The sequence below is a fragment of the Girardinichthys multiradiatus genome, chromosome 3 (assembly GCF_021462225.1).
Source record: "Girardinichthys multiradiatus isolate DD_20200921_A chromosome 3, DD_fGirMul_XY1, whole genome shotgun sequence".
In the NCBI taxonomy this organism is placed as follows: Eukaryota; Metazoa; Chordata; class Actinopteri; order Cyprinodontiformes; family Goodeidae; genus Girardinichthys; species Girardinichthys multiradiatus.
Genome location: NC_061796.1, coordinates 7,211,991 through 7,231,881, shown reverse-complemented (window position 1 = coordinate 7,231,881; position 19,891 = coordinate 7,211,991). Strand labels below are relative to the sequence as shown.

Sequence of the window (19,891 nt, the reverse complement as noted above, 5' to 3'; positions counted from 1 at the left end):
GTATTTATGTGTTCTTTCTGTAAAGCACTTTGTGACCCTCCCTTTTCTGTGCTATATAGGTGCTATATAAAAAAGCTTTACTTACTGACTTCCTTAAATTCCGAGAGCAACAATAAACAGACCAAACAGTGTCAAAAGCTTGCTTGACATTTTGCACAGAATATTACACCACGGCTCCAACATTCTTCCATATATAGCAAACTATTGTCAATTTGAAATTTTCACACAATTGCATAATCACAATGGGCGCATTTGAGACTGCATGTGTCTTGTATTTCTCTGTGCCTTGTTACAGTTGGTTGTAAACAACCCCAGCGTGCTTATTTTCAGGTACCAGTGCCTGGAGAACATCGAATCCCTTTCTCAATATTTCACATTGCTAAGAGGACCTGACATGATGTAGCAGCAAATGGTGCCTGTGCAGCATTTTTACCTGACTGGAAAAAGAGAAAGAAACCACACCTAGAAATTTTTTATGAGTAAGAAACACTTTTCCCGCAGAGCTTGTCAAGTTAATCAGTTGCAACAGCCAGTGACAAATGTCACCTCCATTTAAAAGAGACTCCCCCTCTTCAGATGGATGCAAGGCAGAAAACCAGGCTTTCTTTCAGGCTTTGATAGATGAATCAGAATGAATAATGAATTGCAGACAAACTTGAGCATACATTACAGTTTGCCATAATTTAGTGTTCTCCATGCACATTTTACTTGAGGGAAAACAAATCCCACAGATTCAAGACAAAATCTCACAAAGCATCTGCAAGTGCACAAGGCTTTATTTCTGTTTCTTAACAAATGTATGCAATCCCCAGAGAATATGTAAAAGAGCTTGGATACCCCTTATTGTGTATTTTGAGCAGGAAGTGTTGCAATGCAGTTACCTGTCACATGGATTTGCTCTCACCAAGAGACTGAGGAGGAGTATTTTCTTGGTATAGAGCTCTGAAGCTCCATACAGCGAGCCAAGCAAACAGCCCGCTCTAAGCACCCACACTGCATCCCGTTCCCCACCACACCACACACCGTGGCAGCAAAGCAGCGACCTCAGCTTCCCAGTGTCCGACCTCTCACAGTGTCCAACCTCAACTTCCTTCCTCCTACGGGAAGCTGCTAATGGACTGGAAGAACTAGATGCTGTTAAGAGGTTCTGACACCGAACGTCTGTGTGCCGAGTTTGCCATTGCTAGACGCTGCTTTTGGGTGGGGAAAAGCCAGGCAGATTCGAGCTATGCAGGCTAATGCTAACCAACCAATAGGCAGAGGTTGATGCCTGAGGACGCAGCCCCTCCTCATTTGCATAATGAGGCAGAAATGCATATAGCATTGAAGAAATAAATAGCGTAAAAAAATACAAAGGAAAAATAAAACTGAAAATATTAAAACATACACATAAATGAATACATTTAAAAATAAGTTATTAAAAAATAAAGTTGAAAATTGGAATGGATAAATAAATAAAGTAATTATTACAAAGGTGAATAAATAAAGAAGCTAATTAAATTAGATACATATACATTTATTTCTCATTGAATGATTTAATTACCGCCTACATTTTTTATTTACTGCATTTTTTTGTGTATTTAATCGTATGCCTATTTATTAATTGAATATTGTTTTATTTTTTTATATGTGCTTAATTGTGGCAGGATTGGTCCTCCATACTTGAGCTCTCCCAGTTGTACATGCCTATTTAAATTTTTTCTCGAATTATTCAAATTGCATACACACTAATTGTGATGTGTGTGATGAACTCTAAGCTATTTACAAGAAAAAAAAAAGATTAATACACAATTTATGAACTAAACCCAACATGGACCAAGGTCAGATTTTCTACAGGTAAAGGTCCTAAAGCATATAAGCTCTGTAGACCACAGAAGCAAGAATATATATTATTCCTTACTAAGTATCACTTACTATCTGAAAAATATAACAAGTTTAACATTTTATGATCTAAAGAAGTAGTGTCTATACATATGTCTTTAATGCGTTGGTATTTGGGCTACTGTTTCCCTATTATCATCTCCATTCAATGTATTGATTCTTATCTGCTTACTGCACATTTTATGCAATGCATTTTTTTTTTTTGGTCCTTTTTTTTTGTCAACCTGAGAAAAAATCACTGAAGATCAGTGAAATACTCAGACCAGTCTGTCTGGCACCAACAACATTGCCACATTATAAGTCACTTAAATCCCTTTGGTCCCCCATAATGAAGCTTGATTTGAACTCCAGCAAGTATTTTTGTTGGCATGTTTAGATACTGAAATGTGTTAAGCTGCATCTATGTGATTGGGTATTTTCTATATGTGTCAACAAACAATTGAACAGGTGTTACTTAAATGGCAGGTAAGTGTATATATTAAAAAGGTAAATTCTCAATAATGTTATCATATTAATTTCATAATGCTAAAAGTAGATCAAAGTGACTGACACGCTTCCAGAAATTGTTTTACAGGAACTTGAAAAAAGATTAATTTAAGGAAAAAGCTGCTTATGTAAAGCGCATTCCTGCCGACTCAATCACAAGCCTGCTCTATAGGTTGCCTTACATAAAATGTCAACTTGTTGCATTTAAATGAAATCTATGACATTCTTCAGAAGTCCTTACTTAGTCATTAGTCTGAATCACTATCTCTGATCAGTCAGGGGATTATTGTTAAGCATTTTGAAATAAATCTTTACGAAGACTTATTGTTTCATTAGTTGTATGTATACACTTTTGAGTTATAATGTCCACAAAATGTTTAAATCTAGAGTATACAGAACAGTTCAAATCCTCAGCCAGGTGGGGTGTCATCACAGCATGGGGGGCTGGGCTCCTGTAGTTGGTAAGAGTTTGCAAACTCTTCTATACTGAAGTAGTGTCATTAGCTGAGAAGCTGTTTTGTTTTTTATTCATTGTAGGATATTTTAGCTTGATCTCCTTTTCTTGCCTGGTTATCCAGTGCCTGGTCTCCACTGTGGTAAGCCTCATCTTTGGTCTGACACAGCCAGCTCAGATGTGAGGAAAACCATAGTTTACTGTTGTTGAAAGTGCTTAAGGTCTTGGTGTGCACACACAAGCTGATGTATGAAATCACATCAGTTGGTTGTTTTAAATCAAAGGCAGAAGTCAAATCTGTGATATTAAGGCAGTTCTGTAGTATCTGTTTTTGACTCATTAGTCCACTTTCTAACAGTCCGAACCGCAGGCTTAGAGGTTATCAGTTTCTGCCTGTAAGTTGGTATAAGATGAAGCAGTCAACAATCAGAGTCCTAACCCTGCACGAGAGACAACACTGTATGCCATGTTAAGAGCTGTGTAACAGTGGTATAGTGTTTTGATCTCCGGTTGGAGAATTAACACTGTCTGTAGTTCATTAGAGAGATCTGCGCTGTAAAAATCCTCAAAAACAACGATGAGAGAGTCAGTGTTTTTTTTCTCCACGTCTGTTTTCAGGTCAACAAGCTCTCTTTCCGCTTCTGAAGTGCGGGATGGAGAGATGTAAACACCGATCAGAATGAACAATAATAATGAAAAAAACAGTACACACACAAGGTTCCTTGCTCTGCTGGCAGCAGTCAAATGGTCATGCCTTGCAAGGCATGGCTCGTTCACTTGCTTTCGTGGGCTTGGAACCCTAATAATAACGAAAAAAACTGAAGAAAAACAATTGGGTGTCATGCTTCGCTGGGAGCAGGTGAACAGGCATGCCATGTCTGCTGGCTTGAAGACCTAAAAAGACTTCCATAGGCTGTCCTTGCTTCCAGCAACTGTTCTCCACAAAAACTACTGTAATGAGCCATTTTACTTATACTTTTCTTAGGACAACTGAATTCCAGGGAAACATTTTGCTTTCTATTTTGCTTTAAATTAATTCATCTTTTTATTTGGTATTGCTTTAATTGTGACTTAAAACTACTGCTCAGACAGTGCAGCAGGAAAAAAAATAATATTTACAACATACACAGCACTTCATTTCAGAGCCACATCAACAGCTTCACAATCTACCCCCAGTGAAAAAATGTTCAGTGTTCAGTGGCACTCCTTATAGTGCATTTGACTCCACAGGGAGTGCAGTTTATTCATACTATGTTTTTAAGCTAAATGAGAGATATTGTAATTCTGCTGCAGCTTTTGATTTTTCTAATGGCAGTGACTTCGTTAGGAGCACAGCATGCATTTTGCGTGACAATTTTCTCTAGACAGTACCAGATAATGAATGACTCTGGAGAGGCTTAGATGATATCAGTGGGGAAGGAGCTCAGTTGGAGATTGAGGAGAAAAAGGCTACCTTACTTTTACTTGATATGTTCAGTATGTGTCCACAGGAGGCAAATGATTGATTCATCAAGCCGGCAGAATCGATAGAAACCTGCTTGAGTTGCCACTCATTGCATAAAAGTAGCGTCTGAGTCAAATTTAAACATTGCAAATATGAGAAAGAAAAAAAATAAGAAAATTAGGTTTGGGAGTAAAACAACCCTACAGAATATATTCCTCTGCACAAACTGATTTACTTTCCTCTGCTGAGTGACTCAACAAAGAATTAAGATACACCTTCCACAGAGACAATTCCTGAGGTTCAAGAAAAGAACAAGAGACAATTAAATCTCTTTGCATCAAAGCTTTACTTCATAGGGTACTAGATATCAAAATCAAAACATTTTTTACAACTTTCCATTGTGGCGATTAACCTTATTTCTTGCTTAAAAGGAGACTCTGGACTCAAAAAAAAAAAAGAAAACCATTGTTCCATCTACATAGAACCAATGAGGCAACATTGATCACTATCCATTGATTTTACTGACACAATCTAGTATTACAGTAAATCAGCTTTCCATTCAGATTGCACAAAATAAATCAATGACAGCACACTCTTGTTCATGTGACGAAGTTTTTCTTGTCATAATTCATCATCGCTAATGAGGGTGAAAAATATTTAAGTAAGTTTTATTGTCTTTATGTCTGTTTCATATCTATTACTGCAAGGTGCATTTTTTATCTTTATAATACAGGGGGTCTTAAAGCAAAAACAAAGTGTTTTCCAATGCTGCCAGGCTGTAAATTATTTTCCTTTTGCAAGAAAGAAGTGATTTTTTAATCTTCCCAGCTTGGTATACCATGTAGTTCCTCTTCTGGAGTAATAGCAAAGGGCAACATGTGAAGATGAATCACTGGAGCACAGTCCAGAGACAGAGCGGGTGGGCACCAAGGTCAAAACAACGATCAGCTGATACACAAAAATATCAGTTCCAATCCACTAGAGCCGAGAAGTGCCCACTGTTTGTGAAAGAAGGGGCTTCTGCTCTGCATCTATCTTACATCTGGAAGTTAATTGTTAGTACTGATAAGAAACAAAATCCCTTTATCACAGGTTTGAGAGGTTAAAACAACAGTGGTTCAGTTTGATATAAAGGTGGAGGGTCTGATAAAGCATAAGCAATTAATTTTACTTCTAAAAATTGAGGTTAATAAGCATTTAGCTTATTAACAGGGAAGCTGGTCAGAGTTGATGCTAAGATGGAGCTAAATACAGGGCAGTTCTGGAAGAAAACCTGTTAGAGGCAGCAAACATTTAAAACTGGGACGGAGGTTCACATTCCAGTATCACAACAACCCAAACGTATAGCAACAGCAAACAATAGAATGATTTAGATCAAAGATTATTCTTGTGTTAGAATAGCCCTGTCAAAGTCCAGGCCTGAATTCAATTGTGGCTCTGCAGCAGCTTGAAAACCTGTCTTACCCTGGGTTATTTTGCAAAGAAGAATGGGTAAAACTTTTAGATTCTAGATGCCCAGAGCTGGTAGAGATATACCCCAAAATACTTGCAACTTTAAAGGGGACATATGCTTTTAAATCCTTCCTTTTCACATTTAAATCATTCAGTTGTGGTCTATATAAAGTGGAACTGCAATACTTTGGTCTGAATTCCTTGTTATTGTAGCTCCACAGGCTCCTCTTTCACCCCTGTTCTGAGGTGCGTCTGATAGCAACTCGTTTTGGTACAGTCTCTTTAAATGCTATTGAGGCAATTCAAAACCGCCCCCTCCAGGTTGAAGAGCTTTCCACTCCACCCCATTCGGCCATTGTTGTAATTGGATAACAGAGACACAATTATCTAGCACAGTACAAACACGTCATATCAACACACAATAAATTCATGTCTAAAATAAAGTTTGTTGTCATTTCAGCGTTATTTGCAGCTTTTCGCATTGCTGTGTCCATCATTTCCATAGACAGAAGGAACTGACCCCTTAATCAAATAAAGTCTTTCAGCAGATCCTTTTTGATACTGGTGGAGGATGCTGAAGGCACTTGTCCTTGAAGTGGGGGAAATAGGAAAAAGTCTCAATGATGTGGGTAGATTTCCATTAAAAATAAAATTTAACCAGGCACTCTGAAGAAGTTCTGCTGCTTTGTGACGGCGTAATGAATTGTGTGGGTTAATACACCTAACAACCGAACATTTAGACTTATCCACTTTTGCAGCTTTGGTATACTTGAGTCTCGTACTCGTCGTCTTCCGCTTTATCCGGGACCGGGTCGCGGGGGCAGCAGACTCAGCAGAGACGCCCAGACGTCCCTCTCCCCAGACACCTCCTCCACCTCCTCCAGGGGGAGCCCAAGGCGTTCCCAGGCCAGCCGAGAGACATAGTCCCTCCAGCGTGTCCTGGGCCGTCCCCTGGGCCTCCTCCCGGTGGGATGTGCCTGGAACACCTCCCGAGGAAGGCGTCCAGGAGGCATCCGGTATAGATGCCCGAGCCACCTCAACTGGCTCCTCTCGATGTGGAGGAGCAGCGGCTCTATTCCCAGCCCCTCCCGGATGGCCGAGCTCCTCACCCTATCTCTAAGGGAGTGCCCGGCCACCCTACGGAGGAAGCTCATTTCAGCCGCTTGTATCCGTGATCTCGTTCTTTCGGTCATGACCCAAAGTTCATGGCCATAGGTGAGGGTAGGAACGTAGACCGACCGGTAAATTGAGAGCTTTGCTTTTCGGCTCAGCTCTCTCTTCACCACAACGGACCGGCACAGTGTCCCCATTACTGTGGCAGCCGCACCGATCCGTCTGTCGATCTCCCGCTCCATTCTTCCCTCACTCGTGAACAAGACCCCGAGATACTTGAACTCCTCCATTTGAGTACAAAATTGTAGCGATAAATAAAATGCTGGAATCGCGAAATTGGTAGATGGAAGTCCGTGACTGAACGCATTGAAAAATATGACCCAAACAGAATATAGCACCTGGAGAGAATAAAGTCAACATTTGCACCCCTACAGTCTCCAAGTACACAACAAAATATACTGAGGTGCTGAAAAAGTGGACTTTGTATGATATGTCCTGTTCAATTGAAGTGAAAGATGGTTTTACAAAGTCTTAACATCAGGGGACTGAAGACAAATGTATGCTAAACATTTTATAAATATTTATTTTTCAAAACCTTAAAAACCATGTAGTACTTTTCTTCCACTTCACAGTTAGGCTGTACTTTGTGTTGGTCTGTCACATTGAATCCCAATTAAGTACAACAAATACTGTGGTTATAATGTGACAAAATGTGAACCTTTTTGAATGACAAGTGTTAAATAAATAAAAACCTTTTAATTAATCTAATCTTAAATAATGTATTTTGCAAATAAAAAGCCAGATGTAATCTGAATATAAGTATAACAGCAGAAACCTACAGAATGCTAAAAATAAAGGCAGTGCTCGTGATGCCTTAATTTTGAGGCTGCAAGCTTATCCCCATATCAGTCCCACTGCTTTAGGATAGCTGCAGGGAATTTATAATCAGCAATACGCTTTTCTTACAGTATAGCACTTATTGTATCTACCACCCACACGGATTTATACAGACATCAAGCCTGATTTAAACATGAAACATGAACTTATCTTGTGGCAGACAAAAGTTAAATTAAAAAACTTAATTAAGTTTTCAAAGTCTTCTTTTTTGTTGATGGAATTTATCCAAGGTGGCAGCAGAGTGACTTTGCACTAAAAAAGGAACTATAAATAAGATGTTTTAATGCACCTCATTCTCAAGGCGTTTTTCACATATATTAAGGATAAACATGACACCTGCAAACAACATGGATAAGCATGAATATGCAACAAAGACGGGGCAATTACATTTTAGGATTAAAATAACATGGTTTGTAGAATGCAAATGATCTGTACATTCATGTGTGGGAGTTTTTTTGTTATCTCCTGCAGTTTAGAAATTGCCTACCCAGGGTGTACACCGCTGGGGTTGGGCACCAGTCCACTAGTCCATCTAATAACCTAGATGGATAAATGTTTGTCCACAAAAAAAGAGTGATCAAAATTACTCAGGAAAATATTCTAAAGCCATTTTCCTGCAATGATAATACGAATCACAAAACAGTTTTAATAGTTACATTAACCTGGAATTAGTTTATATCTTGCAATGACAAACAAGCTGCAAACGCACCCTGTTGTGCAAACACAATTTTCTACATATAACTTTCCAAGATGTTTAAAATAAAAATGTAATTTTAGTTACCACTTTCTCACAATAAAAGACTTAGACTTCAGAACTGTGGTGTGACTTGTGACCAGCTATACATGTTCGAAAACCCTTCAACGTGGCTGAATTAAAACAGTTCTGCAAAGACGATTACGCAGAAACTCCTCCACATCACAAGCACTTGATGGCAGTCGATGCCAAGGGTGGCACAAGTTACTAGGTTTAGGAGGAAATTGTCATTTGTGATTGCAATTTTCAGACCAACATGGAGAGCAAGTCAGATAAGTAAAAAAAAAAAAAAGGAGCTTAACCAAATTGTTAATTTTGGTGTTGATTTCTTATATTGTTCTACATGTATCTGCAAAGAGAAAAGAGGGTTAAGGATATTGTCATCAAATGTATATTGAATTGTGAGCATAAGAAACAGTCTTCCTCAAAGGGTGAGTATCTGACTTTGGAGTGGATGTCGGTGAGCCCAGAGGCAAATGTGGTAAGTATGGTGTTGGAGAGCCAGGATAATTCAGGAAACAGCATGAGGAGGTCCACAGCCGAGTACTGTAGGGGGGACAAGCAGGTATCAACAGTGCAGTTGATCTGTCTGAGCTACTGTGGAGAGATTGTGAAGCTTTGTTGCTTTCCAAAAGATCCTTCCTTAGAGAAGCATAAAGGCATCTCCGGCAATTTGTTTCCTTTCTGAAGATTTCAACAAAGCAGGCAGGTACTTGATCCTAAATTTGCTGCAGACCACACAGTGTTGACAATTAGCAAATGATCGTCATACAGAGGTGGAAGTCTAACTTATTTAAAAATATACAACAGGTACAAGTTCCCCAGAACCATGATAGAAATACTTCTTCACACTTTACAGAGAGCTTTTATCCCTTAATGAAAGAAATCATTGTGGGAAAATTGCATTTTGTATTTCATGTTTAGTGAGCTTTGATTTAAAATTTTGTTTGAGAATATAAAACATTCCTGTCCAGGGTGAACCCTGCCTCTCGCCCATAGACTGCTGGAGATAGGCACCAGCTCCCCAGCGACCCACTATGGAATAAGCGGTAGAAAATGACTGACTGAATATAAAACATTAAGCTGTGACAATAAAACAAAAACAGATGAAATCGGAAAAGGGACAAATACAAATTTTCCCAGCATGGTGTCATTGTTTTTCTAGCTACTTTGACCCACATGCAGAAATACATTCAGGAAACAGGAACGTTTTAACAAGTTTATTATGAAGTATTTGAATGCTGGAAAGCAAGGAACTCGCGGCTGTATGGAGAAGGATCAATGGTAAGTGGCAGACATAATTCAGGATTGTTGATCTTGATATATTTCGCTTACAGGTGGTGACTTGAAGATCAACCATGGGGAGAAAGATGGATGGAAACTCTGGGAGTGTGTCCAGTAAGTGAGTGGTCCAGGTAATCTTGCCTTTCTTGCTCTTGAGATAGAGGTGGCACCAGGTGGGCTATCTTGGAGGGGGAGCCCAGTTGAGGGTGAGCTAGGTTCGTTCGCAGGAAGCCTGAGGAGCCTGGAAATCAGAATGCAGCCAACTGAGAAGATAATCCGTGAAGTTCTCTTGCAAAGAGCTGACCTGGGTTCTCTGCATAAGCAGACTGGATACAGAAGCTCAGGACTGGAGGTAGCCTAGGAAGGAGGACACGAGAAGGTAAGTACTCAGAATAATCACAGCGAGCTCTGTTTTGGCCAGCTAGTTACCACTGTAGGTTAACACTCAGGCACTGGAGTGTTGGCAGCGTTGGGTTCTTATGCTCCTCTCCTGATGAGGCTGATGGAGAACACCTGGGAGCTCAGCTCCTACCGTGCGTCTGGTGTCATCTAGAGGTTGGGTGTGGTTAGTAGCAGGCAAAACAGGTGAACAGAAAAACTCCCAGAACTCCGACACATTTTTTCTATTGAAATGTAGGACTTTTTCATTTTTTTGTAGAGAAGTGCGGCTCTATCAAACATTGATAGTTCTTTTTTATTTTTATATATTTAAATAGTTATTTTTTAATCAATGAAAATAATGCAGAAAACTTTTTTTTCAGCTTATGTACTGTTTTCCTGTATTACACATTTGAGTGTATGGAGAGACCAAAACATCTCAGAGTTAACTGAGGATTGTATGAAAAAGTAAAATGAACAACAGGGTAGCATTGTGGGTTTGGTTTCGTCTTTCCCCCATTTGCTATTGCTTAGTAATCCTGTTCAAGGCTGTTTGATGGGCTGGATCTCCCAGCTGTCATTGGAGAGCCAAAACAGAGAGATGGCAAAGAGGTAATAATACATACAAACCAAAAGACAATTTAGGCTCACCAGGGAACCCTAACATGAATAGTGTTGGACAGTGGTAAGAATACTCCCTCTAATACCCTGAGAGAAAATACAAACATCACACAGCTGTGATTCAGATGTAGCTATAGAGCAACAGTGCTGATCACAATTGGAACAGGTTCGTTCTATACATTTGGCCTAATTTATTCACCAACCACCCTTTTAGCACTCAGCCTTTCCAGTTCAGGTTAGTACAGGGCTGGGACTGACAGTAGGCATAATCAACTTTTTTTTTCTGTAAGAACACAGCGCCTTTATGTGTCTTCCTTTTTTTTCCCCAAATCATTCAAGAGTGGTCTCAATTGGGACCATTAGACTGAATAATATGTTGCTCTCCAGAGTAGCCTAAATGTTAAACGCTGGAATTAAACACCTAAAAAAAAATGTTTGTTCATTTAATTTGGAGGGCCTGTCCAAGATATTCACAGATTAACCTTCTAACTGTCTTTTTAAAGATGGAAGCTGACAGTTTCTGTGAACATAATGCTTTCTGAGGAGGCTCAGCAGATCACTGCAACTATAACTTCAACCTAAACAACTTCTATATGTGTTAAAGAAAAGAGAATTAATAATACTGCATCATTTTCTAATACAGTTCTGAATTTGAAAATCTCTAAAGACATTATTTACTTTGAATTTAAATGTAGCATAGATTACTTGGTTTATTTGTTTTTTTCTGTTAAATGTGTGTTCTCTGTAGTATTCTTATATTGCAAAGCAGTAATGTATTTTACCGTTATCTTTCTTTATTGATGTTGGTCAGATGTGTTAATGAAGCCTCTAATCTAAAGCAAATCTGTTTTTAACAGACATGTCTTTACTGCTCTGTGTGTGCTGATAACCCACTACAGAGGCAGTGCATTACCTCAACATCACTAAAAGCCTAATTTTAATACAAAACAGATGTTTAACATCATGGCCGGCCTAAGATTGCTTGAGACTTTATGTAGAATTTGTTTTCTGTCAAAAACCATCACCACCACTAACCACTCTACAGATTTGGTGGAATCTGGGTGAGGGGGCCAAGTTTGATTTTAACTTAAAAGCAATAACAGATAATAGGTTATTATTTGGTGAGATGTGATAAAAAACCGACTCAAATAAAAAGAAAAGTCTAAACACTCCAAAAACTCATAATTTAGCAAATTGGCCCCACATAATTATCCCACAAAGTCTGACCAAATTAGTACAGATAGCTCCAATGTTTTAGACCACATAGAAAAACAGTTGCACTCATACAGTGCCCTGCTAAAGTATCCATACCCTATTAAACTGTCTCATTGAACTTTGAACTTTTGAAGTGCAACTAATAATTCAGTGTAGTTTATTAGGTTTTTACAGACAATCACAAAGGCGTACATAATTATGGAGTAGAAGGGAAATGAAGCTTGATTTTACAAATGTTTTCACAAATAAAAATGTGAAAAATGTAGCATGTATTTGTGTTTAGCTACATGAGTCTATAGTGTGTAGAACTACCTTTTATCTCTTCCAGCATTGCAAAATATTTTAAGCTCAGTCAAATTGGGGGAGAGCATCTATGAACGTCAACTTTTAAATTTAGCCACAGATTCTAAGTTGGATTTGATATGAACTTTGACTGAACCATTTTTACACATTAAACAATATGATGCTTCTACCACTAGGTTTCATGGTGGAAACATGGTCTGCTTTGAGTGATTCGTACTGTTAGGAATGTAGACCGAAACATTCAATTTGTGGAAGAGCACCTTCTTTCCCACATTTGCTGTGTTTCTTAAATTGCTTGCGGAAAACTGCAAATGAGACTCCTTATGTCAGATCTGCAGGACTATGTTCAGGTTTGTGTGTGTGTATGTTTCACCTCTTTCGATTGCAAGGTGTGACCTGCATACCTTGCAATCCACTTACTGAGTGGTAATAATTTGCTGCTTGTGCTATTCCTATGCTCCCTTGCAACTGTACAGTAAGCTAGTCTGTCTCTGCTTTACCGTCCTCCTTACAGAAAACTTGTGCTTCCAGTCCACAGTTGCTCCTGGATCTCAGTCCACTGCCTTCTTGTCGTCAGAACTCGTTCCAAGATTTCCTCCGTTAATCTCCTCACCATTACTCTGGCTGCTCACCTGGATTTACTGTCTGGACTCCTCCACAATTCCACGGTCACCACTTGCCTCCCCACCCTCTAAAACTCCACCGTCATTTCCATCTTCTCCTGAAACAAAGAACAAAGGATCTGTTCCAACGTGCACTGTCACCACAACCTGCCAACCTCAGTTCCTGAGAATATACTCACCTCCCTCCTGGAACTCCACCATTTCCAAAAACAGTAAGAACCAATGACTCATCTTTATCATCTTCATCAGTTATCAAACGCAATCAATTTTATCCAGTAACCACTTACCCTCTCTTCCTCACTGCTGTCCTGGACCCCCGTTCCTGAACCCCGAGGAAAGATTTACTTCCTTGCTTGTACAAATAAATAATTTAAACTTCCCTCTTTTGTCCGTAATTGTTGCCTGCACAAGGTTCTCACAAGATGCCAACATGACACCTTATGATGCCCTTCTTCATTCCACTCTTTAATGAAAGCCAGATTTATGGGGCACATAACCAGCAGTGTTCCTGTCAACAGATTGTTCCACCTGAGCTGTGGATTTTTGCAGCTTCCTCAGAGGTGCGTTACCATCTGTTTCTCTGAATAATCCTCTCCTTGCCCTGTCAATTTACTTTGACTTGACTTTGGGAGATAGGCACCAGACTTTATATGATCCAGCAAGGAATAGGTGGGTATAGAAAATGGGTGGAAAATAATACAAATAGATAAGGAATACATTTGAGGTTCAGTTCTGTCATCGTGGACAACGAAGAATTTTAAGTTAAACCACTGCACTGCACTGTTCCTTTTCTATCCATACTGTTTTTTCCAGTGAAAGCATGTTGTAGTAATGATGCAAATTCACACCTCCCCTGTTTGCCTTCATTTGCTGAGAGATCACAAAGCCAATGCATCACACAGGGGTTTCTAGCACCCTCCCAGCTGACCATGGCTAAATGGTGTTTTTGCTCTGCTGAACACTAATCCCTTTGTCAGATAAGTAACATTATAGCAAGCCCAGTATGGTATGAACAGACAGTGCAGCTCTGCAAGGCTCTGCATGTTTTTAATACCACCACATGTCCCTTATGCAGCACAGTGGGTCATTTCTCACTCGTAGCATTCAAAGGTGAGGTTCGATTGATGAAAGACTAAGAGAAAAAAGGTTCTGTAGTTGTTCAACACAAATGCTTCACCAGCATAAGAAATGTACTCCACAGGAATGCAATCTCATATTTCCCTGCAAACATACAGAAATCAGTAAATGTGAGCATTTGCAAACATGGCTTCAGTAAATGAGCTGTTTTAAAAGTGTACAAGCCATTATATGTGCTATTAGGCTTTACATTTGCACATAAGATTTCAGCATGAAATCAAGTTTGCTCTCATAAAACCCATTTAGACCATCGGATCTCCCCAATCCAAAGAGCCGCATGGAAATGAGCTACCAACAGATGCACTGTATTTGTGCAGAAGCATCAGCTGCTGTGATTTTTCTCACTGTGAAAATGAGGAGCTGGATGTTCACAGCCTACAGGGAGGAAAATTTAACTTGGAATGACTCATACAATGAAACTCATAATCATTGGTGTTTTTTTGCAGCAAATATTAACAATATGAGCCTTTCAACCTCATGGTGTGTGCAGGGTTCCTTTGCAAAAAATCTATTTTTTGGTTGCTGTGGATTCTATATTTCAAGCCTGACCACTGTAGAAATGCCTGCATTGTGAACTTTTATATATAAAAATAATTCTCAAAATTTGCTAATAAGTTTGTTAAAAAGCACCTACCAAACTATTGAATTTAGATGCTTTCTCTCTTCTGTGTGCAAAATACAGCTAATGTAAAGAAGGCTTGAAACCTAAACATTTGGAAAGAAAACATGTTCATCTTTTGTATTGCAATGCACGTAATGGCAAAGTTCTTTGTGCTCACTAGTGATATTATTTTATTCTGCAATTATGCTAACTGAGGCTTCAGACTCATGTATAAATGACTGCATCGCCATTGCTCCCCTGCAACACTCCTATAACAGGAAATAACAAAATGTTCGCTGATTGACCACCCGGGGCACTGTAGCAGCACAAACATCAACAGAACAACTGGTTTCCTTCCCTCCTCCTGCTGCTGTGTCTCTTCTTCAGCTACCGACTCCTTATTAATGTCATCAAGGGTCTAGTCTGTTGATCTTTCAAAAAGCGAACATCTTTTACATAACGTGTGGCTGGATCTTGGGAGTATAATGTAAGGGAATAGGCTGTGAGATAGCAGCAAATGCTCAGAATGACTCCGCTCCCTTAACATCACACACTCACTCAGGCATCTTCTCTGCCCCTCCTATCTTGTGTTCCAGCACTTCTATTTCTGTATGTTTGTGCCGAGTGCTGTCTGATGTGTATGTAGTTGAGAAAAGCAAATGTTCACACTAATTAGGTTTTTGGAAGTTGAATGTAAATCTATTAACCTGTTTCTTTATGCAGGAAGACCAATAATGCGGAAGTTAATTGAGTGCTGTTTTAGTTACATTTGGTGCCTTATTAACTGGATTGAGGGTGTGCTTTGTGTATCAGCGTTGGAAATGACTGATGACCTTTTCAGGGTTCATCATGCATTCACACATCAGCTAGTATTAGGAGTCTGCACTTGGTAAACATCTGTAGAATATGAATGTATAACTTTTAAAACAGAGCATTTATTTTTTAAAAGCTGGAGCTTTAATAATTTATAATGCATATATGTTTTGTAAATTGTTAAAAAGAACTCAGGCAAACATAAATGTGTAAAAGCTGAGCCAACCGTTTTCTTCAATCCCTGTCTCTGGTTGAGTTTGTATACATCTTTTAAAAATTTAATGGTATACTCTTATACATAATTGATAGCAAAACTGGAAAAAGTAAACCTGGCTAAAGTTTTTAAGCTCATTAACCTTTTAGGGAATGGAGTTTGTGTTTCACTTAGTCTTGTTCTTCAATTGTTTGTTCGGAGATGGCAGCAACCAGTGGATCTTTACATCTTTTAACTGCAAACATACACATTTGACCAGATCTCTGGGAGAGGACGGCTCCAACCCCAGTATTGGAGGCGTCGACCTCTAAAATAAACTGGAGTTTGGGATCAGGGTGAACCAGGATGGGGGAGGAAGAAAATCTCTCTTTGAGAGTCTGGAAAGCCTTTTCTGCATCGGGGTTACAGTGAAAAGGTACTTTGGTGGATGCGAGAGCGTTTAGGGGAGAGGCGAGGAGACTGTAATTTCTGATGAAACATCAGTAGACGCTGGCGAAACCCAGGAATATTTAAAGTTCCTTTTTCGTTGTGGATGTGGGGCACTCTGCCACAGCTTTGATCTTGCTGGGATCCACCTTGACCTGTCCACCCTTTAAGATGAAACCGTGGAATGTTATGGTGGGTACGTGAAACTTGCACTTTTTGGCTTTAACGAAAAGGCGGTTCTCCAAAAGTCTCTGAAGGACCTGTCTGACATGGCCAGTGTGTGACACCAGATCTCTAGAAAAGATAAGGATGTCATCCAAATATACAAATATAAAAACATTGATGAAGTCTCTGAGTACGTCATTTACCATGGCTTGGAAGATTGCTGGTGTGTTGGTTAGGCCAAATGGCATGAACAAGCATTCAAAGTGTCCCAGGGGGGGTTTGAATGCTGTTTTCCATTCATCTCCTTCCTTAATCCGATCCAGGTGTTACGGAGATCGAGTTTGTAAAGATTGTGGAATGCCGGACAGTTTCCAGAGCAAAGGCCAGGAGAGGAAGTGGATACTTATTTTAAATGGTGATCTGGTTCAATCCTCCATAATCAATATAAGGTCTCAGAGTGTTGTCTTTCTTCTTAACAAAGAAGAATATGGCACCAACAGGAGAAGCAGAGGGTCTTATTATGCCTGCTTTAAGTGAGTCGTTAATGGAGTTGGTCATAGTCTCTTGTTCAGCATCGGACAGGTTGTAGAATTGACCTGAAGGTAATGGGGCTCCAGGAAGCAGGTCAATTCCACAATCATAGGGATGATGAGGGGGAAGAGACAGGGCTCTATCTTTCTGGAAACCCTTTTTAGATCATGGTACGATGGGAGAACATAACTAAGACCTGATGGTTGCTCAGGGTTTTCAGGGAAAACAGGACAGGATACGGCAGCAGAATGAAGGCAAGAGGAATAACAAAACTTGCTCCACGTCTCAATATGGGACTCGACTCAGTTTAAATGAAGGTTATGGAGCTTTAGCCAGGGATGACCCAGAACTATGTGGGTTTCTTTGATAGGAAACATGAAAAAATAAATCTCTTCATGATGGTTGCCAGAGGATATCAGGTGAAGAGGATGAGTTTTATGAATGACTGTTATTAACGGGCAACCATCTAAGGCTGAAACTTTTAATGATTTAGTTAAACTGGTAGTGGGAATCTTTAATTTCCCCACTAATTCAGAACTGATCAAGTTTTGTTCTGCTCCTGAGTCAATAAGAGCCTGGACTGGAAACTGGTCTTGTTCGAAACAAATGAGAGTTCTTAAGTGGAAATGGGGGTGATTTGTTGAAGCTGCTTGACTTGTCAGTAGCAGAGGGGGAACTGACGGGTCAAGCAACTTCAACAAATCACCCCCGTTTCCACTTAAGGAGCTCTCTCTTGGGCGAATGGGGCAATCTGGAATCTGGAAATGTCCAATTCACCACAATACAGACATCTCCAGGAGAAAGGCATCGAGCTCTTTCAGCAGGGGTAAAACTGGTTCGACCCAGTTGCATGGGTTCGGTCTGAGGTGAATGAGTTGCACATTCTCTCTCAGGTGCGGAAGAAGAGGGGACAGTCTGGAAATATGATTGTTCCTTCTTGGACTGATTCTTCTCCCACTATCTCTCTCTGAGACTATTGTCTTTACAAATAGACAAATTTATTAGATCATCCTGAGTCTCAAGTTTCTCACGGCTGGCTAATTCATCTTTTATCTTTCGTCAAGTGCATTATGAAAAACACCCTTTAGGTTCTGGCTCATTCCACCCTGATTCAGCAGCTAGTGTTCTGAAATCGATGGTCATCTCAGCTACGGAATGCTGGCGAAGCTGAAGGTGCCATAGTTTTTGGGTCAAGGTCTTATCACTGTGCTTCAGTGTAAATGTCTTTTTAAATAAATCCAAAAAGGTGGTTAAAGTGAAGTGTTGAATGGTCACTTCATCAATTAGGGTTTCAGCCCATCTTAAAGCCTTGCCTCTAAGGAGGCCTACAATATAAGCAACGTTGCTACTATCGTCTGGAAAATAACTTCTGTCTTGCTGGAACACCAATGTGCACTGGAGTAAAAACCCCTTACATTTTTCTAGGTCCCCAAAAAAATGGTTCAGGTGTAGGTGGTGAAATACCTCGATAGATGGTCTGATTAGGAACCAGGTTAGGACAGATGGCAGGAGGAGCTGTGGATGGGCTGGGTGTCGTCATCAAGCAATGGTTCCGGATTGTCCGGATGATCTCCACCAAGGTTTGGGTTGTGAATGCCTGATGTTGTTCTAGGGACTGAAGTGCAGAGTTATGCTGGCCGAGCAAGATGCCTTGTTAAGTGAAAATGTTCTGGAAATGCGCCATTCTGTCGGATCATTCTGTCATAATGACCACAGAATCAGGAGACTCTAGAGCAGCACACAGGAGAAACAGTAAAGGTTTAAACAAGTTTAGCGCACATCATGTTTCTGGGCAACACTCACACAGCACACAATACCTGCACTCAGCTCCATGGCCTGACATTTGTAGAGACTGCAGGACCACTGAGGCTGCAGCCCCAGTATACCGTGTAGATAGAAGGTCTTGGTTGAAATGCTATAGCATGTTTTACATTGTTGCAATGCTCAGAGCTTTATCATTTATGTAACTCATGTACAACTAATCTGTTTTAATGCTTAGCATGACGAGTGTACATTTAAATCAGCCTCTGCTGTTCAAATGTCAACTGCTCAAACAAAGATGCAGTCAGAGATAGATTTTTTTCCATCCTACGTCATCTATAGCCTCTGGTGTCTTGACATAAAACAACAACCTTCTTCTTGCTAAAGAATTAAATGTCATCTATGGATAATCAAATAAAGCCAGTTTGTACTGGAACAGCTTAACAATTTTTTCCACCTCAAAACAGTTTTATGGGCAACATTTTTCTATGTTATTATGTAGAATTTCTGTACCGTGAATTCCGGATTATAAACCACTACTTTTTTCCCACACTTTGAACACTGCGGCCTATACAACAGTGCGGCTAATTTATGTTTTCTTTCATGCCGCCAAAAACATTTTGCCTGGTAACAGTAGACCAATCAGATTGATGAGTAGTTCACAGAGGTCCAATGAAATTGTGCGATAAATCAAGAGCACTTTCACAATTCAATTACCGGTATTGTAAATCAGTCAGTTATATTCACCTTCATCAACATGGAAAATCACCAACAGGTTTCGAAAGGCTTGACTGCTGCGTGATTAAGGGGAACAGGTGCGCTCAAGTGAGAACGTCAACGAAGAGGCTGATGACATCTTGAGGCTGTTCAATTCGGACACTGAAGAACAGGACTTTGATGGTTTCAGTGCGCAGGAAGAAGATGTAGAAGGCGATCCATTACTTTTGACCTGGTAGGCTGCAGTGTTTATCAGTTAGGAGATATTGGAATGTTGTCAGTGCACTGTTCAGTTAAAAAGCATTAGCAACGAAATTTGTGTGTCACTGATAACGTACGTATATTTAAAGGTAGCCGTGTTAGCCACTGTTTGAAAAAAAGCATTTGCAATTTGCATTTGTTTATATTACCATACAGAAAACGTTAAACGTTAACAATTCCTCACGTGTAATATCTCTCTGTGTAAATCGTATTACAACGTGGGACACCCGCGGCTTAACATCAGGTGTGGGCTGTACAAGTACAAAATTGGTTTTCTTTCTAAAATTAGAGCATGCGGCTTTTAATCAGGTACCGGAATTTACGGTATATATATATATATATATATATATATATATATAT

At 39.7% G+C, this 19,891-nt stretch overlaps 1 long non-coding RNA gene across 1 annotated transcript; it reads right to left on the bottom strand.

Annotated features, from left to right (window-relative positions):
- Positions 1–9,989: 9,989 nt before the first annotated feature.
- LOC124866164 lies at positions 9,990–19,534 on the bottom strand. Its single transcript, XR_007037736.1, has 5 exons — positions 19,301–19,534; positions 18,257–18,520; positions 12,795–13,003; positions 10,195–10,314; positions 9,990–10,122 (listed from the first exon to the last, which is right to left on the bottom strand). It is a non-coding gene; the product is annotated as an uncharacterized LOC124866164 (long non-coding RNA).
- Positions 19,535–19,891: the final 357 nt, after the last annotated feature.